The 24,545-nt window shown below is 39.7% G+C and overlaps 1 pseudogene across 1 annotated transcript; it reads right to left on the bottom strand.

Annotated features, from left to right (window-relative positions):
* Positions 1-10,244: 10,244 nt before the first annotated feature.
* Positions 10,245-13,003, bottom strand: LOC145518996 (eukaryotic translation initiation factor 1 pseudogene; annotated as a pseudogene). The gene is made up of 2 exons (XR_014063488.1): positions 12,911-13,003; positions 10,245-10,910 (listed from the first exon to the last, which is right to left on the bottom strand). The product of XR_014063488.1 is annotated as a eukaryotic translation initiation factor 1 pseudogene (transcript).
* Between the last annotated feature and the right edge of the window lie 11,542 nt (positions 13,004-24,545).

Genomic DNA, 24,545 nt, shown 5'->3' with positions numbered 1-24,545 from the left:
TTTGCAACAGTTATTTCATACAGATGTTTAATACTTAAGTTATTGTGTGTTTTCCTGGTAAGTATTTGGATTTTCAAGGATTACTTTTTTGTATTATCAAAAAACACATTTGAACTTAGCATTAAAAAAAATTAGCAACTTTAAAGTATGCGAAACAGTTTTATTAATTAGAATCACCATGCTGTACACTGGTGTACATCACTTTGCCAACAAAGGTCCATGTAGTCAAAGCTATGGTTTTTCCAGTGGTCATGTATGGATGTGAAAGGTGGCCCATAAAGAAGGCTGAGTGCTGAAGAATTGAAGCTTTAGAACTGTGGTGCTGGAGAAGACTCTTGAGAGGCCCTTGGATAGCAAGGAGATCAAACCAGTCAATTCTAAAGGAAATCAACTGAATATTCAGTGGAAGGACTGATGCTGAAGCTGAAGCTCCAGTATTTTGGCCACTTGGGGAAGGTGAACAGCTGACACACTGGAAAAGACCGTGATGCTGGGAAAGATTGAGGGCAGGATGGGATGGTTGGATGGCATCACCGACTCAATGGACATGAATTTGAGCAAACCCCAAGAGATAGTGAAGGACAGGGAAGCCTGTCACACTGCAGTCTATGGGATTGCAAAGAGTTGAATATGCCTTAGCAACTGAACAACAACAGCAAAATTGGTGGTGATGGTGTAGTTGCTAAGTCATGTCCAACTCTTTGCACCCCCATGGACTGTAGCCTCCTCTGTCCATGAGATTTTCCAGTCAAGAATACTGGAATGAATTGCCATTTCCTTCTCCATGAGATCTTCCTGACCCAGGGATCAAACCTGTGTCTTCTGTGTCTCCTGCTTGGCAGACAGATTCTTTACCACTGAGCCACCTAGGAAACCCATCCTGAACATTAGATTCCCATAACTTATTTGTCTTATAACTAGAAGTCTGTACCCTTTTACCAGCATCTCCCCATTTTCAGGGAAACTGCCTGGTGGCTCAGCTAGGAAAGAATCCACTTGCAATGTGGAAGACCTACGTTCAATCCCTGGGTCAGGAAGATCCCCTGGAGAAGGAAATGGCAACCCGCTCCAGTATTCTTGGAAAATCCCATGGACAGAGAAGCCTGGCAGGCTACAGTCCATGGGGTCACAAAGAGTCAGACACAACTGAGCGACTTTCACCCCATTTCCTCCACCCCCTCAGCCCCTGGTAATCACCATTCTACTGTTTCTGCATGTTCAGCTTTTTAGATTATGCATATAAGTGATATCATACAGTACACACACAGTATCTCACATCCTTATCCATTCATCCATTAACAGACACTTAAGTTATTTCCATATCTTGGTTGTTGTGAATAATGCTTCTATGAACATGGGAGTGCAGACATTTTCAAGATCCTGATTTCATTTCTCTCGGGTAAATACCCAGAAAAGGGATGGCTGGATCATTTATAATTTCTTAAGGAATGTCCATACTGTTTTCCACAGTGGCTATGCCAATTCACATTTCCACCAACAGCATACAAGGATTCCCTTTTCTTCACATCCTCACCAACATTAATTATCTCTTATCTTTTTGGTGTAAGGTCATATCCTCTTATGATTTTGATTTGCATGTCCCTGATGATTACTAATGTTAAGCATCTTTTTATGTACCTGTTGGTCATTTGTATGCCTTGATGGGAAAAAATGTCTATTCTGTTCCTCTGCCCATTTTTTAATCTTTTATGTATATATATAGTAATTGGGTTGTATGAATTCCTTATATATTTTACATTTTAACCCCTATCAGATATATGATTTGAAAAGATTTTCTCCCATTCTGTATGTTGTCTTTTCACTTTGTTGATCATTTCTTTTTCTATGCAAAAACTTTTCAATTTTATGTAGTCTCATATATTTACTTTTATTTGGTTGCTTATGATCTAGGTTTCATATTTTAAAAATCACTGCCATGACCCATATAAAAAGGTTTTTCCTATATTTTCTTCTTGCAGTTTTATTATTTCAGGTTTTACGTTTAAGTCTTTAATCTACTTTGAGTTAAATTTTGAGTGGTGTAAGATAAGGGTCCAATTTCATTCTTCTGCATGAGAGTATCCAGTTTTCCCAAAACTATTTATTGACGAGATCTTCCTTTCCCTATTGTGTATTCTTGGCTCCCTTCTCAAATGTTAACTGACTGAGTATGTAAGGATTTGTTTCTGGGCTCCTGATACTGTTCCATTGGTCTAGGTGTCTATTTTTTTAAATATTTTATTTAGCTGTGTCAGGTCTCAGTTGTGGTGAGGAGGCTCAGTAATTTTGACACATGGGCCCAGCTGCCCCAAGGCATGAAGGATCTGTTTCCCCAACCAAGGATCAAACCCATGTCTCCTGCATTGCAGGGCAGATTCCCAACCATTGGACCATGGGGGAAGTGCCCTAGATGTCTATTTTTGTACCAACATCATACTTTTTATTACAATAGCTCTGAGTATAGTTTGAAATTAGGAAGTGTGATGGCTCCAACTTTGTTCTTCTTTCTCAGGATTACTTTGGCTATTTGGAATCTTTTGTGATTCAATTCAAATTTTTAGGATTATCCTATTTCTGTGAAAAAATTTCATTAACATTTTTATAGGGTTTACATTAAATCAATAGATGACTTTGGTATGAACATTTTAACAGTATTAATTTTTCTAACATTTAATATTAGAATATTTTATGTATTATTTTACATATTTATTTAAAATAAAATAATTTTTCTAATATTTGGAAAAATCTTTCCATTTTTTGTGTGTCTTCCTTTTTTTTCATTAAAGTACTATATTTTTCAGTGTAGAGATCTCTCATCTCCTTGGTTAAAATTATCCCTAAGTATTAATATTTTATTGCTTTTGATGATATTGTGAGTGAGCTTGGTCTCTTTATTTCTTTTTAAGATGTATGGCTGTTGGTGGACAGAAATGTAACTCGTTTCTGTATGTTGATTTTGTATGCTGCAACTATACTGAATTCACTAATTAGTTCCAACAGTTTTTTGGTGGAATCTTTAGAATTTTCCATATTTAAGGTTTTACCATCTGCAAACAAAAATTATTTCACTTCTCCCTTTCTAGTGTGAATACCTTCTATTTCTTTTTCTTGCCTGATTGTGCTAGTTAGAACTTCTAGTCCTGTGCTGAATAGGTGTGGCGAATTTGGGTACTCATGTCTTGTCTTAGAGGAAAACCTCTCAACCTTTCATCATTGAGTATAATGTTGGCTGTGGGTTTGTCCTGCCTGATCTTGATTATGTTAAGATACATTTCTTCTATACCCATTTTATTGAGTGTTTTTATCATAAAAGGATGTTGCATTTTGTCACATGCTATTTCTGCATCAAGATAGTCATACAATTTTTATCTTTCATTCTGTAATGTGGTGGGTTTGATTTATGTTTGTTGAACCATCCTTGCATACCAGGAATAATTCCATTTGATCATAGTATAGGAGACTCTTAATGTGTTGAATTTGGACTGAATTTGGTTTACTGATATTTGGTTGAAAATTTTTGCATCTATGCTCATCAGGGATATTGGTCTGTAATTCTTTTTTCTTGTAGTGTCCTTGTCTAATTCTGGTATCAGCATATTGCTGGCCTTACAAAATGAATTTAGGAATGTTTCCAAAATCCCATGGACGGAGGAGCCTGGTAGGCTGCAGTCCATGGGGTCACTAGAGTAGGACACGATTGAGCGACTTCACTTTCACTCTCCAGTGAAACCATCTGGTCTGGGCTTTATGTATTGGGAGGCTGTGAATTACTAAGTCAATCACCTTACTAGTTGTAGGTCTGTTGAGATCTTCTGTTTCTTCATGATTCAGTCATGGTAGTATCTATGTTGCTAGAAGTTTATCTATTTATTTTAGGTTACCCAATTTGTTGGCATATGATTATTCTTCTCTTTCCCAAGTCAGTTCATAGAGTCTGGAGGAGGGAACTGCAGTGTCCAGAAAGTCTGGGGGAGCAGGGGACTCACCCTATTCTTTTTTTTCCTGGCCTGTTGAGAGGAACTCTTTCGAGCTTGCCAATTCCCTCTTGGTGGTCAGCTGTGCTGGCTTGACGGAGGGAATGATGCAGGCAAAATGAAGCTGTCTTTCCTCCCCCTTATGGGGGTATTCTCAGGTCTTTTATTCCACTGTTGCTAAAATTTCTGAAGTGAAGTCCAGGGCTCTCCTTGTTCATGCACTCTCTTTCTGGGGGTGTGGTGGGGGGAGGCAGAGAGCCTGTGGATGGAGTCTCCTACATCATCATTTGGGCCTACAATTCCTGCTTTCAACTCCTCTGCTAATTACTGGTGCTCAAATATTTGCTATCATGTTTGATAATGACTGACTCGAGACTTTTTCCCTGAAACATTTAGAAAGACAATTATCAAAAGTTATGATAATGGGGGAGGGACTTTCTACAAAGCCACATTCCAACCTTTATATAACATTTCTATAGTGGGCAATCATGGGATACATATAATTTTATAAATTGTCTTTCCTACTTAACATGATGTTTATCTATGTTGTCTTCCTATTTTTCTATGCTGTTTTCTTGTCTTCCTGATTATCATTTTAGTGATTTATGCAACAGACCAAGTACTTGGTTTATTTAATTATTCTCATATTATACAGTATTTTGCTTTACATATAGTACTGCCGTGAACATCAAAAGAATTTCGTAAGGTTCAGCGACATCATGGTTCTCATTTTTGTCTGACAACAACCAGGTAAAAAGCCAATATGCTAATTTGTAACCTGTCTCTTTTACATTCAGCAGAATTTAAAGCAAATTAGGCAATAAAGGTTTTTGAAAATTGTCTAGAAATAAATAATATCTAGATTATTTCTTATTATTACAGAATGCTTCTTTTTCTGGATTTTCAGAATGATGGAAGAATTTAGAATTTTGTTATTGTTACTGACCAAAATAAAAGATGCCCAGGGATTTATTAAATATTTATTTTATTTTTCTAATGTACTAATCCAGTGAAATCTTTCCCTCTTTTAAAATGTTTCAATATACATTGTGTGTTAGTCGCTTGGATGTGTCCAATTCTTTGTGATCCCATGGACTATAGCCCGCCAGGTTCCTCTGTCCATGGAATTCTCCAGGCAAGAATACTGGAGTGGGTTTCCATTTCCTCCTCCAGGGGATCTTCCTGACCCAGGGTTGCATTTTATAGTAAATGCTTGATAAATGAAATTCTTAGCTTACTAGTAGTATCTTCAAAGTGATAGCACAAATAATGATACTTAGAAATGGAAGATTACGTACTTCTTTATAACATTCTCTTAACACAGTAGCAAGAAAGTTTTCAAAACTATTGAGAGGGATTTCCTGGTGGTCCAGTGGTTGAGAGACTGCCTTGAAATGCAGGGGACATCAATTGGATCTCTGGTCCAGGAAGATCACACATGTCTTGGGGCAACTGAATCTGTTGACCACAACTACCAAGCCTGTGCTTTAGAGCCCAGGAACCCCAGCCACCGAGCCCACGCGCTGCAGCTACTGAAGTCTGTGCACCTTAGAGCCCATGCTCCACAAAGAGAGGGAACCCAGTGCAAGGAGAAGCCTGCACACGGCAACTAGAGTAGCTCCCGCCCACAACTGGAGAAAGAAACAGAGACCTAGTGCACCCACCCACACACACACACAAACCTTATTGAGGTGGAAAAGCTGATATTCTGTACCCTAGCATCTGTATCAGTAAATAATACTGGAAAAATGCAATCAGTTAAATCCAATTCATTTTTAAATCATGAATATAGCAGTTAAAGTAGAGAGTCTTTGCCTTTGTTCCTAAAGAAAATGAAACATGCTACTGGGTTGTAAAGAAACCGAGGATAGAGAACAGATGGGATTTTTGGCAAAGGGTAGGCAAGTCGGACTGTCGGCAGCAGGAGCTGGCTAATGCTCTAGCATGTGGTGCTGATAATACCTCAATCACTTAAAGAAGTGCCATCCAGGATCTGCCTGTCAGAAGACATCTTAACTACTTTTTCTTAAAGCCAAGAGCAGATTCATTATAACCCTCTCTGGGGCTCAGCAGCCAATTTTGGATTCACTTTTGACAGTCGGCTGATGTCAGTTTTTCCATGAATATATTCTCATGCTTGGAAATGTTGCTAATGTGAAATGCTGCAATTTGTACGATACCAAGTCACCATCTGAACAGCACCCGCATAATTTACTCATCTCTACAAATATTTATTGAACTGAAACATGGAGTGCTTTAATATGTACATAACAAAATTTTTGTTTTCAAAGCATGACTGATCATGCTGCAAGTCAACTTGGGGCTTCTGTTGAATGCCCATAGCTCTTTCTCCTACATCACTCTTCATGGCATTTATCACTTTCTTTTCATACTCTCTCCCTCAGTAAAAACCAAACTCATCTTTACAATGGCCTAATAGGCCCTACACAAACATCCCATATATATCTGATCTCTTGACCTCTTTTCTCTCTCTTTCTCTCTGACTCTTCTCTTGCATGGAGAAAGTGTAAAATCCACTGTGGAGCAACAACAGTCTCTTCTACTGTGTAGAAGTAGAAACACAGTACCTGCTGCAATACCTGCTGCAAAACCAGTATACCAGAGTGGATATAGAAGATTCTTCCATCAAGGAGTTTCCAGTAGTTTTGGAAACAAGACTAAATAATACACATGACAATATGAGAACAAATAAGTTGTTACTAAATTATGTGATATGAATTTTAAATACGAAATTCTTGGAAAGGTCAGAGTTCAGATAAGGCATGATGAGGACTGTGTCCAGACACTGTGATGACAATAACAAACTGGAGGCCTCTAACACACACTCTCTCTCTCCTACTACTTTTCCTGAGTACCAGGTGGCATTTCTAAATGCTCCAAACTAAGCAAGTGCAAGACAATCTATTATTCTTGGTTCCAGTTAGTGGCTTTACCACCTATCCTCCAACTGCAGTCAGAACTTGGAAGTCACCCTTAATTTTGCCTTCTAACTGCCTTGTCTCCCCATCCACATTTTGTTAACCTGGCCTTGCCTAAGTATGTTGTATATAGAGATCCCTTCCTCTAACTTCCATTTCCAGTATCTTGGCTGGTGCCATCTCTGTTTTGGGTTTTACAACAACCACCCATCCATGTGGCTAACTCTAAGCTGCTGCAGCGTGCTAAGTCACTTTAGTCCTGTCCGACTTTTTGGGACCCCATGGACTGTAGCCCACCAGGCTCTTCTGTCCATGGAATTCTCCAGACAAGAATACTGGAGTGGGTTGCCATTTCCTTCTCCAGGGGATCTTTCCCAACTCAGGGATCGAACCTGCGTCTCTTACATCTCTTCCATTGATAGGTGGGTTCTTTACCACTGCTACTACATCCATTTTATATACAGCAAAGTAAACTTTCTCAAGTTCAAATCATTTATGTCACTCACTATTGTTCTCAGAATAAAATCTTTTGCATAGCATCAGTGGTCCTGCTTGTTATATATCTTTTCCAGGTGATATTCTGGATGCTCTTGTGTCTGATGGAAGGGTGCTTTCCCTATCAACACACATAATAAGGCCTGCTAGGGCTAGTATCAATCAAGAGGGTCTGATCCAAGCAAATGGAGTGGGGAGGGGTGGGAGGGGGCTTTGGAAATGTGGTTCTATGCACAAAGTTAAGGCCAGGGCTTAGGCTCTCAAACAGGCTCCTCTCCAGCTCTACTGGGTAGAGGTAGAGGGGTCTTGGAAAGAAAACATAGAAGCTGAACTATGGCTAGATGTATTAGGTTTCTACTGGGGCGACCACAAACTTAGCAGTCTAAAACATCACACACGTACTATCTCACAGTTCCTATGGGTCAGGAGTCCCACCAGTTGCAGTCAATGCAGCTGGGCTGTCTTCTCATCTGAAGTTTGGTGTCCTCTTCAAGCTCAATAAGGTTCCTAGCAGAATGCAGTTCTTTGCAATTGTTGAACTAAGGCCATCCACTCCTAGAGGCTGTCCCTCTCCATAGGCAGTTCACAATGTGGCCACTTCTAGGTCAACAGGAGAGAATCTCTCTTGCTTCATGTCTCTCTTTTCAAAGAAGGCCTGGTGTCCACCTGCCTGTCACTCTATCTGTCTGTCTGTCTCTAACAAATCTCTTCAATTCTGTCACTCTTCCATTTTATTATCTCTTTGTCTCTTATACTAGCTATAAAAATACATTATGAAAAGAGAATTTTTCTTTCCTTTCTTTCTTGATAACATACTGACTGGATAACATGTCATCCATTAACTACTACTATTCCTATTTCACAGGCTAGGAAATGAGGTAGAGAAATGTTAAAGAACTTCCCTAGGTTCAGACACCCAGTGCTGGCTAAATGGTAGCTCTAGAATTCAAGACAGCTGGAGAGGGGACAATGGGTAACCTATGTCCTACTCACAGTGACTCTGCAAGAATGCTTGGGAAGAAGTAGCTAGAGACAGAAGTTGACTTTCTCCATAGAGGGATATGTGGGTGTCAAGAGAGAGGGCACCGATAGTAATAACGCCAACCTGGGATTTCCTTTGAAATGTGACTAACTCTCACTGGTGCTTGCCATTCAAACAGGATCTACATGACAGAGACATTGAGTTCACATCTAATGTGAGGCTCTTGTTCAATGAAGGATCTAGAAGCCCACCTTTTGGAATGAAAGACAGATTATGAAGCACACAACGGTGCATTTTAAAAAAGATTTATTTATTTATGGCTGCGCTGGGTCTTTGTTCCTGCATGTGGGCCTTCTCTTGTTGCAGAGCATGGGCTCTAGGCATGCAGGCTTAATTGCCTCATGGCGTGTGGCATCTTCCTGGACCAGTGATTGAACCCACGTCCCCTGCATTGGCAGGTAGATTCTTAACCTTTGGACCACCAGGGAAGCACAAAACAGTGCATTTTCCACATTACCTAGGGAGGGAAAAAAGGCGTGTACATCATCCTTGTGGAGTGCATTGTTAGCAGGCATTGCAGCCAAGTGAGCTTTGTAGGAAAGAGATCCCTGCAGGAGGCTATCTTTTTGTCTTTTCACTAAACCTTAAACCAAGTACCCTCATGCTCTACTCATCTCCACCCCCAGCACATCTTTCAGATCTTTTGATCACACAATACTTTGTCTAATAAGTTGGTTCTTTCTATAGATCAAAGAAGTAGAAATGAAAAATAAGTAACTAACAGATGGCCAGATCGCTTTCCTAGCTTCCCCTTCAGTAATCTTGAGAACAAACAGTGTGAAACAAGATAGTATACAAAGAAAAATCAGAAGTTGACAAGACTGCACACAGTGGGGGATAGAGACGACTCTGAGATTGCTTCCCTTATTTCCTTTAAAAACTTTCATGCATTCTGATTAAAAGCAACTTTCCTTTCTCCTGGTGGCTCAGATGGTAAAGTATCTGCCTGCAATGTGGGAGACCCATGTTCGATCCCCAGATCGAGAAGATCCCCTGGAGAAGGAAATGGCAACCCACTCCAGTACTCTTCTTGGAAAATTCCATGGACAGAGGAGTCTGGTAGGCTACAGTGCATGGGATCGCGAAGAGTTGGACACAACTGAGCAACTTCACTCTCACTTTTCCTTTCTCCTAACATTTTTCTCTCTCTTGGGTATTGATTTTAAAGCAAAAAGGGCAGCGAGTTGCTGGACCTGATATGGTTAATAATAGCAACTTCATTGGCTTGAAGAAGAAGGATTCAGAAAGATCTCAATGGGTACAAGTGATAAACCTTAGCTTACAAGAGAAATTTAATAGTAATAAATATAAGGTTCTACCTTGGGACTTGACCTCTTTTTTTCATTGTTCAGTTCAGTTCAGTAGCTCAGTTGTGTCCGACTCTTTGAGATCCCATGGACTGCAGCACACTAGGCTTCCCTGTCCATCAACCAACTCCCGGAGATTACTCAAACTCACATCCATTGAGTCAGTGATGCCTTCCAACCATCTCATCCTCTGTTGTTCCCTTCTCCTCCTGCCTTTAGTCTTTCCCAGCATCAGGGTTTTTTCCAGTGAGTCAGTTCTTCCCATCAGGTGGCCAAAGTATTGGAGTTTCAGCTTCAGCATCAGTCCTTCAAGTGAATATTCAGAACTGATTTCCTTTAGGATGAACTGGTTGGATCTCCTTGCAGTTCAAGGGACTGTCAAGAGTCTTCTCCAACACCACAGTTCAAAAGCATCAGTTCTTCAGCACTCAGCTTTCTTTATAGTCCAACTTTGACATCCATACATGACTACTGGAAAAAACATAGCTTTTTTTTTTTTTTTATGGCTCTTTTCAGTTTATTGCATGAAGGAGTTACACTAGTCCAAGTTAAAAGCAGACCCCAAATGGTTACATTATACAAGCTGTGAGGTTTTTAAACTTGTGACAAAGGACAGAAGGGAAATTCTACTCATTGCAAGGAAATCCTCACTTAAGCTTCAGTGAGCCAAAAGCACTTAAAACCCATGAACCTTCAGCTGGTCGTCCTTAGCCAGTCCAATCTCTACCAGGAACTGGCATATGTTCTTGTGCTGGTCACCCTGTAGCTGAATTACTTCTCCATATTCTGGATGCCCAATTACAGTGCCATTGCAGGCAAATTTCTTCTTAAACGCCTTCACTAGTTTCTTTTTATCGTAATCATCAGCGATCCCTTGACCAGTAGTAAGGGTCTTCCTGCCGTTTCTCTGTTGAACTCTTATATGGATATAATCCTCAGTGCCAGCAGGAAGCAGATCATCACCCTTACTTGCATCAGCAAAGGGGTCGAAAGAGTAGAGGTTCTGGATACTATACGATTCCTTTTCCTCAGTGGAAACAGCCTGCGGAAGGCTGCGGCGGGAGAAGGCGGGCAGGGGGAACGGAGCGTCGGGAAGCGAGGGGGCTCGAGGGGGAGGCTGCTGAGTCCTCGGCGACGGCTCGGTGACTGGGGCCTGGAAAAACCATAGCTTTAACTAGATGGACCTTTGCTGGCAAAGTAATGTCTCTGCTTTTTAATATGCTGTCTAGGTTGGTCATAACTTTTCTTCCAAGGAGTAAGCATCTTTTAATTTCATGGCTGCAGTCACCATCTGCAGTGATTTTGGAGCCCCCCAAAATAGTCTCTATTTCCATTGTTTCCCCATCTATTTATCATGAAGTGATGGGACCAGATGCTACGAGCTTAGTTTTCTAAATGCTGAGTTTTAAGCCAACTTTTTCACTCTCTTTCACTTTCATCAAGAGGGTCTTTAGTTCTTCGCTTTCTGCCCTAAGTGTGGTGTCATCTGCTTATCCAATGTTATTGATATTTCTCCTGGCAATCTTGATTCCAGCTGGTGCTTCATCCAGTCCAGCATTTCTCATGATGTACTCTGCATATAAGTTAAATAAGCAAGGTGACAATATACAACCTTGACATACTCCTTTCCCAATTTGGAACCAGTGTATTGTTCTATGTCCAGTTCTAACTGTTGCTTCCTGACCTGCATACAGATTTCTCAGGAGGCAGGTCAGGTTGTCTGGTATTCCCATCTCTTTAAGAATTTTCCACAGTTTGTTGTGATCCACACAGTCAAAGACTTTGGCACAGTCAATAAAGCAGAAATAGATGTTTTTCTGGAACTCTCTTGCTTTTTTGATGCTCCAATGGATGTTGGCAATTTGATCTCTGCTTCCTCTGGCTTCCTCTGCCTTTTCTAAGACCAGCTTGAACATCTGGAATTTCATAGTTCACGTACTGTTGAAGCCTGGCTTGGAGAATTTTGAGCATTACTTTACTAGCATGTGAGATGAGTGCAATTGTTTGAGCGGTAGTTTGAGCATTCTTTGGCATTACCTTTCGTTGGGATTGGAATGAAAACTGACCTTTTCCAGTCCTGTGGCCACTGCTGAGTTTTCCAAATTTGCTGGCATGTTGAGTGCAACTCTTTTATAGCATCATCTTTTAGGATTTGAAACAGCTCAACTGGAATTCTATCACCTCCACTAGCTTTGTTTGTAATGATGCTTCCTAAGGCCCACTTGACTTTGCATTCCAGGAAGTCTGGCTCTAGGTGAGTGATCACACCGTTGTGGTTATCTGAGTCATAAAGATCTTTTTTGTACAGTTCTTCTGTGTATTCTTGCCACCTTTTCTTATTATCTTCTGCTTCTGTTAGGTCCATACCATTTCTGTCCTTTATTGTGCCGATCTTTGGATGATGTTCCCTTCGTATCTCTAATTTTCTTGAAGAGATCTCTAGGCTTTCCCATTTTATTGTTTTCCTCTATTTCTTTGCATTGATCACTGAGGAAGGCTTTCTTATCTCTCCTTGCTATTCTTTGGAACTCTGCATTCAAATGGGATGTGGAAAGATTAAATTAAACCATAACCATTTTTAAGTATACAGTTAAGTAGTGTTTACTTACATGGTTGCACAACAGGTTTCTCGAAATTTTACTTGTAACATTTAAACGCTATACTCACTCAGCACTAAATTAGCCTTCCTCCCTTCCTGTGGCCCTTGGTAACTGTTAATGTATTTTCTGTTTCTATGATTTGAATGATTTGACCACTTTAGATACTTCATATGAGTAGGATTATACAGTATTAGTCCTTTTGTGACTGGCTTATTCCTCTCAGCTTAATGTCCTCAAAATTAATCCATGGTATTACAGGGTTTCTTTCCTTTTAAAAGCAGCATCATATTCCATTGTTTGTATATGCTACATTTCTTATCCATTCATTTGTCTAGAGAGATTGTGGTTGCTTCCACATTTTGGCTACAGTGAATAATGCTGTGATGAACATGGGTATGCAAATATCTCTTGGAAATCCTGCTTTGAATTCCTTAGAATATATATCCAGGGATACACACACACACACACACACACACACGCATATGTATATATCTATCTCCCCCAGACTGCAGGATCATATGGTAATTCTATTTTTAATTTTTTAGAAACTTACATGCTGTTTTCCATAATGGCTCCTCAATTTTACACTACCACTAACAGATAAACAGAATTCCAACTTTTCCACATCCTCTTCAACACTTGCCATTTGTTGTTCTTTTGACAGTGACTACTTGATGGACGTTAGGCGGTATTTCATTGTGTTTTTGTTTTGCATTTCCATTATGATTAGTAACATTGAACATCTTTTCATGTTCTCATTGGCCATTGTTACAACTTTGTTTAATCAACATTTTTAAAGTAGATCACAGAATGCTGAGCCAAGGTTCAGCAAGAGAAATTCAAATAGAAAAGTCTACTACAGATTTTGGGGGAAGTACACTGCATGCCCCCAGAGGTCAAGGCCATGTGCAGGGAGACAGAACTTGCAGCACATGCCTTTATTAAGAACTGGGTAAAGTGCTTTGGGTTTCTCGGGCTAAGGATGGATTGATTAATTCAAACCAAAGGAGTGCAGTTTTTATAAGCCTCTCAGGGGTTGTATGTAAGGGGCACATAAAGCATACAGACGCTGGGATGCAGAGCAGACCTAATAATAGGCTGTTGGGGAAATCATATTAGGACTTGTACTTGCTTGTGACTTTGTGGTCACAATCTAGGGCATGGGCTTGCATGCATAGGCAAGCAGAATTTGTGGTCTCTGAAGGCCACTTGACTAAACAAAATGGATGCTGAGGCAGCAATACCATGGAGTAGCTCAGCTAAGCACTCAGTATCCATCTGCATATCTTCTTTGGAGAATGTTTATTCAAGCCCTTTGTCCATTTTTTTCATTGGGTTATTTGTTTTTGTTGTTGTTAAGTTTGTAGAAGCTCCTTATATGTTTTGGATATCAACCTCTTGTCAGATTCATGATTTGCAATTATTTTCTTCCCTTCCACATGATGCCTTTTCATCCTGCTGATTGTTTCCTCTAACGTAAAGAAGTTTTCAAGTTTGATGAGGTCCTATTTGTCAATTTTTTATTTTGTTGACTGTACTTTTGGAGTCATACCAAAGAAATCATTACCAAATCTAATACCCTGAAGCTGTCCCTTATTCTCTTCTAGCAGTTTTATAGTTTTAGGTGTTATATTTGGGTCTTTACTTCAAGTTAATTTTTATATGGTACAAGATAAACCATCTAACTTGATTTCTTTTGCATGTGAATATCTGTTGGGAGCTGTTCTGGAATTACTTCCAGATGACAAAGTCACAGCACCACTCAAGAAGAAACTGCAAAGCGGTTTCTCTCCTGGATCAGAACCTTCACTCCTTCCTGTTTCTATGCTTTTGTTGTTGTTATGCTTACATTGCTTGCCTGTCAGGTAATACCGGTTTGTTCAGCAGGGAATTCTTATTGGGCTTCTTTCCCAGACCCTCCTCTCTTTCAAGTAGTCACCTGGGACAATGACCAGGTTTCAGTTTTTACCACTATGCCCAAGATAATGAGTGGCTCTCGCAGCCCTTACCCTTACAAGTTTAGGATGAATACAAATTTTACTTTTTATGGTCTTTCAGCCTTTAAGTTTAGGATGAATACAAATTTTACTTTTTATGGTCTTTCAGCCTTTCATCCTATATCCTGCATTTTCCCAAATGAATCTAAGCCTGTTAGTGGATATTGCTTCCCACGGGCTCCTAACAAAGATGGATGTATCCCTATATCTAAAGGAGGGCTTGTAACTGACTCTCCCGTAAAGACCAGAGAGCCTGATAAAAGCCATGCCTGGTCTATATTGTTAAGACTACTGGGAGACTTGGACCCTTCTCATAAGATGCCTATTGCACATTCACCCAAATATCCACTTTGTGGCAAGTCTCCTATTGAGGCTGCACCAGAAAATTCACCTACAGAAAAAGATTGGGAAAATATAGATTTTAGATCTGGATTCCCCCTCTGGAGAAAATGTGTTTATGATTCTTGGATAGATCTAAAAATCCCTGGAGAGCTTTTTGGGATTAATGAATGGAGTAACCCAGACCCTGGTCGAGATTTTAGTCCACTTTTTCCTTAACTGTTTGTTGTCCTTTCCCTGTGTGTAGTCTTCATATATTTGTCAAGTATTATTTAGCCATATATGCAATATTTTTTTTTCTGGGCTCTCTGCTCTCCTCCATTGGTTTTTATATCTATCTTTATGTTGGTCCACAGTCTTTTAATTACTAATGCTTTGTAATATGTTTTGAAATCAGAATGTCTGAGGTCTCCAACTTTTTTCTTCTCTTCTAAGATTGTTTTGACTATTCAGGCCTCTTGAGGTTGCATATGAATTTTAGAATGGTTTTTCCTATTTTTGTGAAAAACTCTATTGGGATTTTGATAAGGACTGCACTGAGTCTGTAGATTTTTGGGGGGTAGTATGAATATTTTAACAATATTACACTTTAAAAGATGCTTGCTCCCTGGAAGAAAAGCTATGACAAACCTAGACAGCACATTAAAAAGCAGAGACATCACTTTGCTGACAAAGGTCCATATAGTCAAAGCTATGGTTTATCCAGGAGTTGGTGATGGACAGGGAGGTCTGGCGTGCTGCAGTCCACAGGGTCACAAAGAGTCAGACATGACTGAGCGACTAAACTGTATGTATGGATGTGAGAGTTGGACCATAAAGAAAGCATACCAAAAGAAATCAGCATGCTTTATACTTTTCAGTGTATGAGTCTTTCACTTCCTTAGTTAAAAACTTATTCCTATTTTATCCTTTGATACTTTAGCAAATGTGATTGACTTTTGGATTCCACTTTACTGAAATTGTTAGTTGTGATTGTGTGTGTGTGTGTGATTTTTAGAGATATTGAAATGTAAAATTATGCCATCTGCAAATGGAGGTAATTCTGTTTTATAATTTGGATGACTTTTATATATTTTTACTATCTAATTTCTCTGGCTAGAACTTCTAGAGCTATGTTGATTAGTCATAGTGAGAATCGGCATCCTTGTCTTATTCCTGAACTTAGATGAAAAGCTTTGAGTCATTGAGTATGATATTAGCTGTGGGCTTTTCATATATGGCTTTTATTATATTGAGGTCGTTTCCTTTATTTGTAGGTTGTTGAAATTTTTTTTTTAATTACAAAAGAGTGTTGAGTTTTGTTAAATACTCTTTTTGCATTTATTATGATGATCAAATGGTTCTGGCCTGTTTTATAAAATTACATGTGTATTATAATGATTATTTTCATATGTTCAAACATCCTTCATTCCAGGTATAAATCCCACTTAGTCATAGTATATAAACCTTATATATGTTGTTGAATTTTGTTTGCTACTATTTTGTTAAGATTTTTTTGTGTCAATATTCACAGGGAGATTGGTCTGTAGTTTTCTTTTCTCCCGGTATCTTTGATTTTGGTATTAGGATAATTCTGGCCTCATAGAATGAGTTTGGGTATGTGCTCTCCTCTTCAATTCTTTGGGAGAGTTTGAGAAGAACTGGTGTTTTTTTTTCTTTGAATGTTTGTTAGCATTCTCCAGTAAAACCATCTGGTCCTGGGCTTTACTTTACTGGGAGGTTTTTATTACTAATTCAATCTCAATCTCTTTACTGTTTATAGCTCTGTTCAGATTTTGCTTCTTCATGACTCAGTCTTGATAAATTGTATATTTCTAGGAATTTATCTATTTCTTCTAGGTTATTGAATTTGTTGGTATATAATTGTTCATAGTTACCTTAAGTGTGAGCATACTCAGTCATGTCCAACTCTTTTCGACCCCATGGACTGCAGCCCACCAGGCTCCTCTGTCCATGGAATTTTCCAGGCAAGAATACTGGAGTGGGTTGCCATTTCCTCCTTCAGGGGATCTTCCTGACCCAGGGATAGAACCTGCATCCCCTGCATTGGCAAGCAGATTCTTTACCATTGCACAACCTGGGAAACCCCGATAAGTTATCTTATGATTCTTTTTATTTCATGGCATTAGTTGTAATGTCTCCTCTTACATTTCTAATTTAAGTAACTTGAATCTTCTTTTTCTTTTTCCTTAGTCAAGGTTTGCTGTTTTCATTGATCTTTAAAAAAAAAAACAACAAAAAAAACTCATGGTTTTATTGACTTTTTCCTTAATTCCTTTTTTCTATTCTCTATTTCATTTGTCTCTGCTCTAAACTTTAGCTCTAATTTGCTTCCTTCTGCTAACTTTGAGTTTGTTCTTTTTCTAGACCCTTGAAGTGTAAGATTAGGTTGTTGATTTGAGTTTTCTTCTTTTTTAATGTAAGCATTAACTGTTATAAACTTCCCTTTTAGTACTGATTTTACTGCACCTGTAAATTTGCATATGTTGTGTTTTTGTTTTGACTTCAGATATTTTCTAAATTTTTTTCATGCTTTCTTCTTTGACTCATTGGTTGTTTAAATGTTTGCTGTTTAATTTCCACATTTTTGTGAATTTCCCTGTTTTTCTTCTGCTGATTTCTAGCTTGATTCCATTGTGATCAGGGAAGGTACTTACCTGACTTCTGAACATTTCTTCTCAGATTTAAGATTTATTTTATCATTTAACTTGTGTCCTGTTTTGAAGACTATTCCACACGCACTTGAGAAGATTGTGTCTTCTGTTGTTGTTAGCTGCATTTTTCTGTCTGTGTCTGTTTAGGTCTGACTGTTCCATAGTGATGGTTCTCAACTCTTGTTTCCTTATTGATCTTGTTCTATCGATAAATGAAAGCAGGGTACTGAGGTCTACTCCTATTATTGTTTTGCTATTTCTCCTTTCAAAGTTTGGGAACTTGAATAACAGAGGCATTATCTATTTATAATTATTATAGCTTCCTAGTGAATACACCCTTTTATGGTTATATGAAATTCTCCCTTGTCTCTCATGACTTATTTTTGTCATAAAGTCTATTTTGTCTGATAAAGGTATTGCCACTCCTGGGTTATTTGGGTTTTTTTTTTTTTGCCTTTTCATTCTGTAAAAAAAAAATTCTCATGCTTTCCTTCTTCTTTGAAACCAGTCAATCCTAAAGGAAATCATTTCTGAATATTCATTGGAAGAACTGATGATGAAGCTGAAACTCCAATACTTTGGCCACTTGATGTGAAGAGCTGACTCATTGGAAAAGACCCTGATGCTGGGAAAGATTGAGGGCAGTAGGAGAACGGGATGACAGAGGATGAGATGGTTGGATGGCATCACTGACTTGATGGATGTGAGTTTGAGCAAGCTCTGGGAGTTGGTGATGGACAGGGAAGCCTAGTGTGCCTGAGTCCATGGGGTCACAAAGAGTTGGACACAGCTGAGTGACTGAACTGAACTGACTCCCGTTCTTAGGTTCCCATTTGCATGGAATATCTTTTTGTACCCTTTTACTTCCAGGCTATGTGCAAAGAAATAGAGGAAAACAATAGAATGGGAAAGACTAGAGACCCCTTCAAGAAAATTAGAAATACCAAGGGAACATTTCATGCAAAGATGGGCTCAATAAAGGACAGAAATGGTATGGACCTAACAGAAGCAGAAGATATTAAGAGGTGGCAAGAATACACAGAAGAACTGTACAAAAAAGATCTTCATGACCCAGATAATCTCGATGGTGTGATCACTCACCTAGAGCCAGGCATCCTGGAATGTGAAGTCAAGTAGGCCTTAGAAAGCATCACTACGAACAAAGCTAGTGGAAGTGATGGAATTCCAGTTGAGCTATTTCAAATCCTGAAAGATGATGCTGTGAAAGTGCTGCTCTCAATATGCCAGCAAATTTGGAAAACTCAGCAGTGGCCACAGGACTGGAAAAGGTCAGTTTTCATTCCAGTCCCAAAGAAAGGCAATGCCAAAGAATGCTCGAACTACCACACAATTGCACTCATCTCACATGCTTGTAAAGTAATGCTCAAAATTCTCCAAGCCAGGCTTCAGCAGTACATGAACCGTGAACTTCCAGATGTTCAAGCTGGTTTTAGAAAAGGCAGAGGAACCAGAGATCTAATTGCCAACATCCGATGGATCATCGAAAAAGCAAGAGAGTTCCAGAAAAACATCTATTTCTGCTTTATTGACTATGCCAAAGCCTTTGACTGTGTGGATCACAATAAACTGCGGAAAATTCTTCAAGAGATGGGAATACCAGACCACCTGATCTGCCTCTTGAGAAACCTGTATGCAGGTCAGGAAGCAACAGTTAGAACTGGATATGGAACAACAGACTGGTTCCAAATAGGAAAAGGAGTACGTCAAGGCTGTATATTGTCACCCTGCTTATTTAACTTATATGCAGAGTACATCATGAGAAACGCTGGGCTGGAGGAAGCACAAGCTGGAATCAAGATTGCTGGGAGAAATATCAGTAACCTGATATGCAGATGACACCTCCCTTATGGCAAAAAGTGAAGAACTAGAGGCCCTCTTGATGAAAGAGAAAAAGTTGGCTTAAAGCTCAACATTCACAAAACTAAGATCATGGCATCTGGTCCCATCACTTCATGGCAAATAGATGGGGAAACAGTGGATGACTTTATTTTTCTGGGCTCCAAAATCACTGCAGATGGTGATTGCAGCCATGAAATTAAAAGACACTTATTCCTTGGAAGTCAAGTTATGACCAACCTAGATAGCATATTAAGAAGCAGAGACATTACTCTGCCAACAAAGGTCTGTCTAGTCAAGGCTATGGTTTTTCCAGTAGTCATGTATGGATGTGAGATTTGGACTATAAAGAAAGCTGAGCACCGAAGAATTGATGCTTTTGAACTGTGGTGTTGGAGAAGTCTCTCGAGAGTCCCTTGGACTGCAAAGAGATCCAATCAATCCATCCTAAAGGACATCAGTCCTGGGTGTTCATTGGAAGGACTGATGTTGAAGCTGAAACTCCAATACTTTGGCCACCTCATGAGAAGAGTTGACTCATTGGAAAAGACCCTAATGCTGGGAAGGATTGGGGGCAGGAGGAGAAGGGGACGACAGAGGATGAGATGGCTGGATGGCTTGATGGACATGGGTTTGGGTAGACTCCGGGAGTTGGTGATGGACAGGGAGGCCTGGTGTGCTGCGATTCACGGGGTCACAAAGAGTCGGACACGCCTGAGCGACTGAAATGAACTATGTGTGTTGCCCTTAGATCTAAAGTGTAAACAGCATGTAGTTGTATCTTTTTTATCCATTAAGCCCATCTATGTCTTTTAACTGGTGCATGTATTGCTGAAAGTTTTACTTTCGTTTTAGGTTGGAAGGATTCATCAACAAAATAAACCACTTGTTACACACATAGACAATTTCAACTTTTATAGATGGTTATTTGGCTTAATCTGGAGTCCCAGTTGAGAAAGAGTCCTGGGCGGTGCATTCACCTCATGGGTAAGACTTCAAATTGCTGTTTTGGGGGCTCCTGCTTAAAATCCCAGGTTGTAGAATATTACCAGCTTGCAAGCAAAAATGCAGCTCTGGTTTTACTTTAACATTTTTTACAATGCTGTTTCTTTCACCTTGTGAGTCATAGGATTTTGTTAGACTCCAGGGGGTTGGTCAGATCTCTAGGGGCTAAAGAATTCCAAGAACCACTCCCTTTCTTATCTAAAGTGTTGATTGACTTACTGTGCATGCAGGCAGGCATGGAATATGGGCAGTGTCTGGGCAGGTGAGCAGGTCAGAGGCCCACTCTCCTGCTTCTGAAGCCTGACAAGACTTTCTCCTTTTTAATTTCCCTAACAGTGCATTTTATCCATTTACATTCAAAGTAACTACTAGCAGAAGACTTACTATTGCCATTTTGTTAATGGTTTCCCATATATCCTATAGCTTCTTTATCCCTCCTTTCTCTACTTGCTATCTTTTCTGTTTGATTCATTTTAATTTTTTACAGTGATTTTAATTTTTTATGTTTTGATCCCCTTCTCATTTCTCTGTATGTATACTATTTAGATATTTTCTTTGTGATCACTATTGTAATAAAATAAAATATAAAAGTCTTAACAATCCATTTTAAACGATAACACCTTTCTTTTTAAAAATATATTCATTCATTTATTTATTATTGGCTGTGTTCAGTCTTACTTGCAGCATGTGGGTTCTTTCGTTGTGACGCATGGGCTTCCCTTTAGTTGTGGCATATGGGCTTAGTTCCTTGAGGCATGTGGGATCTTAATTCTCCAACCAGGGCTCTAACCCATGTCCCTTGCATTGGAAGGCAGATTCTTAACCACTGGACCACCAGGGAAGTCCCTAAACTGATAACACCTTTAATTGCATACAAAAACTTGGGCTTCCCAAATGGCACAGTGATGAAGAATCCATCTGCCAATGCAGGAGATGCAAGAGACAAGGGTTTGATTCTTGGGTCAGGAAGATCCTCAGGAGTAGGAAATGGCAACCCGTTCCAGTATTCTTGCCTGAAAATTTTCATAGACAGAGGAGACTGGTGGGCTACAGTCCATGGGGGTCAGAGAGTCATATACCACTGACCACACACACACACAGTCCTATATATTTCTGTCACCCTTCTTAATATTATTGATGACAAAATTAGCTTCTTTAAAATACTGTGCATCCACTAACAGGGATTTATAATGGCTATTTTTTTTTTTTTAAGTATTTACCAGATAGTAAAGTTATTCACACACCTACATTAAATATTACCAGATTCCGTATTTGTCTATGTATTTTCTTTACCAGGAGTTTTATATTATCATGTGGTCTTGTGGTGTTGCTTATCATTCTTTCACTTCAACCTAAAGGACTCATTTAAGCATTTTCTGGGCTTCCCCTGGTGGCTCAGCTGGTAAAGAATCCTCCTGCAATGTGGGGGACCTGGGTTTGATTCCTGGGTTAGGAAGATCCCCTGGAGAAGGAAACAGCTACTACTCCAGAATTCTGGCCTGGAGAATTCCATGGACAGAGGAGCCTCGTGGGCTACAGTCCATGGGGTCACAGAGAGTTGGAAACTACTGAGCAACTTTCACTTCACTTTAAGCATTTTCTATAAGGCCAGTCTAATAGCCACGAACTCCCTCACCTTTTGGTTATCTGGGAAAGTCTTAATTTCTCCATTGGTTTTAAAGGACAGTAGTTGGTTGCAGATTTTTTTCTTTCAGTACTTTTGAATATATTATCCCACTCCCTTCTAGCCTGCAAGTTTTCTGTTAGGAAATCTGCTTATAATCTAAAGGAACTGTATGTGATGAATCTATTTTTGTGCTGCTTTCAAGATTCTTTGTCAGTGTCCTATGACAGTTTGTGATGTGTCTTGGTAAGTCTTCCAATTTATCCTAGTTGGAGTTCTTTGAGCTTCTTGAATCTGTATATCCATTCCTATGTCAGATTTGTGAATTTAGGAGCTACTAATTCTTAAAATAGATTCTCTGCTCCTCTTCTTTTTCTTCTCCTTCTGGCACTCCCAATAATGCATGTTTTTCTGCTTGATGGTATTTCATAAGTCCCCCAGGCTCTCTTCATTTTTCTTCATTATTCTTTTTTTTTTCTGCTCTGCCACAATAATTTCAATATCCTATCTATGAATTTGCTGATGCTTTCTTTTGCCTGGTCAAAGCTGCTGTTGAGTCCCTCTAGTGAATTTTCTAATTCAGTTATCATATGTTAGTTTCAGAATTTTTGTCTTCTTCATTGTTTCTCTTTGTCAGTATTCTCATTTTGTTAATGAATCATTTGTCTCTTATTTAGCTGTCTACTCTGCTCTCTTAATTCATTGAGCCCCCCTATAATGACAGTTTTGAATTATTTGTCTGGTGATTCATATATCTCCATTTTTTCAGGTCACTTTGTGAAGACTTCACTTGTTCCATTAAATGTGCCACGTTTCTTTGTTTCTCTGCACGTTTCTTGCTGGGATTTTGGCATCTGACAAATCAACAATCTCTTTTAGACTTGCAGTTTGGTTCTGTATAGAGAGGATTTTCTCCACTAAACCTGATTAGAGGTTCTGGAGACCTGTCAAGCCTTTTCTGTGGATGCATTTTCTCTGGGCTTATCTATGTATGTAATCTCCTAAATGAGGAGTTAGCTGGTTTCTACTCAGGAGTCCTCTCTTATTTGTGCACTAGGGACTCTCTAGTGCTATAGTAAGCAGTGATATCACTGCTTATTGCAGTTCCACATGTCTGTCTGTGGTACTACACTCTGGTGTATACTGATTGTTCTCTAAGACCCACAAGCTTACACCTTGTTCCTGCCTGTGCTTAGATTCAGGTAAGAGAGTAATCAGTCCCTCACACAGCACCCACTAAAAGTCAGAATGTTAGGGACTTCCCTAGTGATCCAATGGCTTAAACTCCATGCTCCCAATGCAGGGGGCCCAGGTTTGGTCCCTGGTCAGGCAACTAGATCCCACATGCTGCAACTAAGATTTCACATGCCACAACTAAAGATCCCACATGCAGCAACTAAGAACTAGCACAGCCAAATAAATAAATATTTTAAAAAGTTAGTAAAAGTCAGAATGTTAGATGTACGTTCTATCCTTTTCTCTCCCCAGGCAGTAGATGGGATCTGACGGTTTTCTCCAAATCACACTGCACAGCATGAAGGGCTCTGGCAAAATCAGTTGAGTTCAGTTCAGTCGCTCAGTCGTGTCCGACTCTTTGTGACCCCATGGACTGCAGCATGCCAGGATTCCCTGTCCATCACCAACTCCTGGAGTTTACCCAAACTCGTGTCCATCGAGTCGGTGATGCCATCCAGCCATCTCATCCTCTGTTGTCCCCTTCTCCTCCTGCCCACAATCCTTCCCAGCATCAGGGTCTTTTCAAATGAGTCAGCTCTTCGCATCAGGTGGCCAAAGTACTGGAGTTTCAGATTCAGCATCAGTCCTTCCAGTGAACACCCAGGGTTGATCTCTTTTAGGATGGACTGGTTGGATCTCCTTGCAGTCCAAGGGACTCTCAAGAGTCTTCTCCAACACCACAGTTCAAAAGTATCAATTCTTCGGTGCTCAGCTTTCTTTATAGTCCAACTTTCACATCCACACATGACTACTGGAAAAATCATAGCTTTGACTAGACAGACCTTTATTGGCAAAGTAATGTCTCTGCTTTTAATGTGCTGTCTAGGTTGGTCATAGACAACACTTCCGAGGAGCAAGAATCTTTTAATTTCATGGCTGCAGTCACCATCTGTAGTGATTTTGGAGCCCAAGAAAATAAAGTCTTTGTTTCCATTGTTTCCCTATCTATTTGTCATGAAGTGATGGGACCAGATGCCATGATCTTAGTTTTCTGAATGTTGAGCTTTAAGCCAACTTTTTCACTCTCCTCTTTCACTTTCATCAAGAGGTTCTTTAATTCTTCTTTGCTTCCTGCCATAAGTGTCCCAGATTTTCATACCAGGGTTTGATATGGTTGTTTTTGTACCTTGCCTGGGGTGCAGGAGCCTTTTAACTTGTTTTCTGCTCTTTCATGTAAGTATTTGGTCTGTGTACTGTTGTGTCTCCACAGAAGGATGAGAGTCTAGGGCTTCCTATTCCACCACCTTACTGATATTATTCTGGTTTTGCATGTGTGCGTGCGACCCCATGGACTGTAGTCCACCAGGCTCCTCTGTCCATGGGATTTTCCAGGCAAGAATACTGGAGTGGGTTGCCATTTCCTCCTCCAGGGGATCGTCCTGACCTAGGGATCAAAGCCATGTCTCTTGTGTCTCCTGCATTGGCAGGCAGATTCTTTACCACTGGGCCACCTGGGAAGCCCATTACTTCTGAGCT

Source organism: Giraffa tippelskirchi, chromosome 8, assembly GCF_054371585.1.
Source record: "Giraffa tippelskirchi isolate mGirTip1 chromosome 8, T2T-mGirTip1v1.2.pri, whole genome shotgun sequence".
Lineage (NCBI taxonomy): Eukaryota > Metazoa > Chordata > Mammalia > Artiodactyla > Giraffidae > Giraffa > Giraffa tippelskirchi.
The sequence above is the reverse complement of the archived record's forward strand: the minus strand, read 5'-3'. Positions and strand labels throughout refer to the sequence as shown.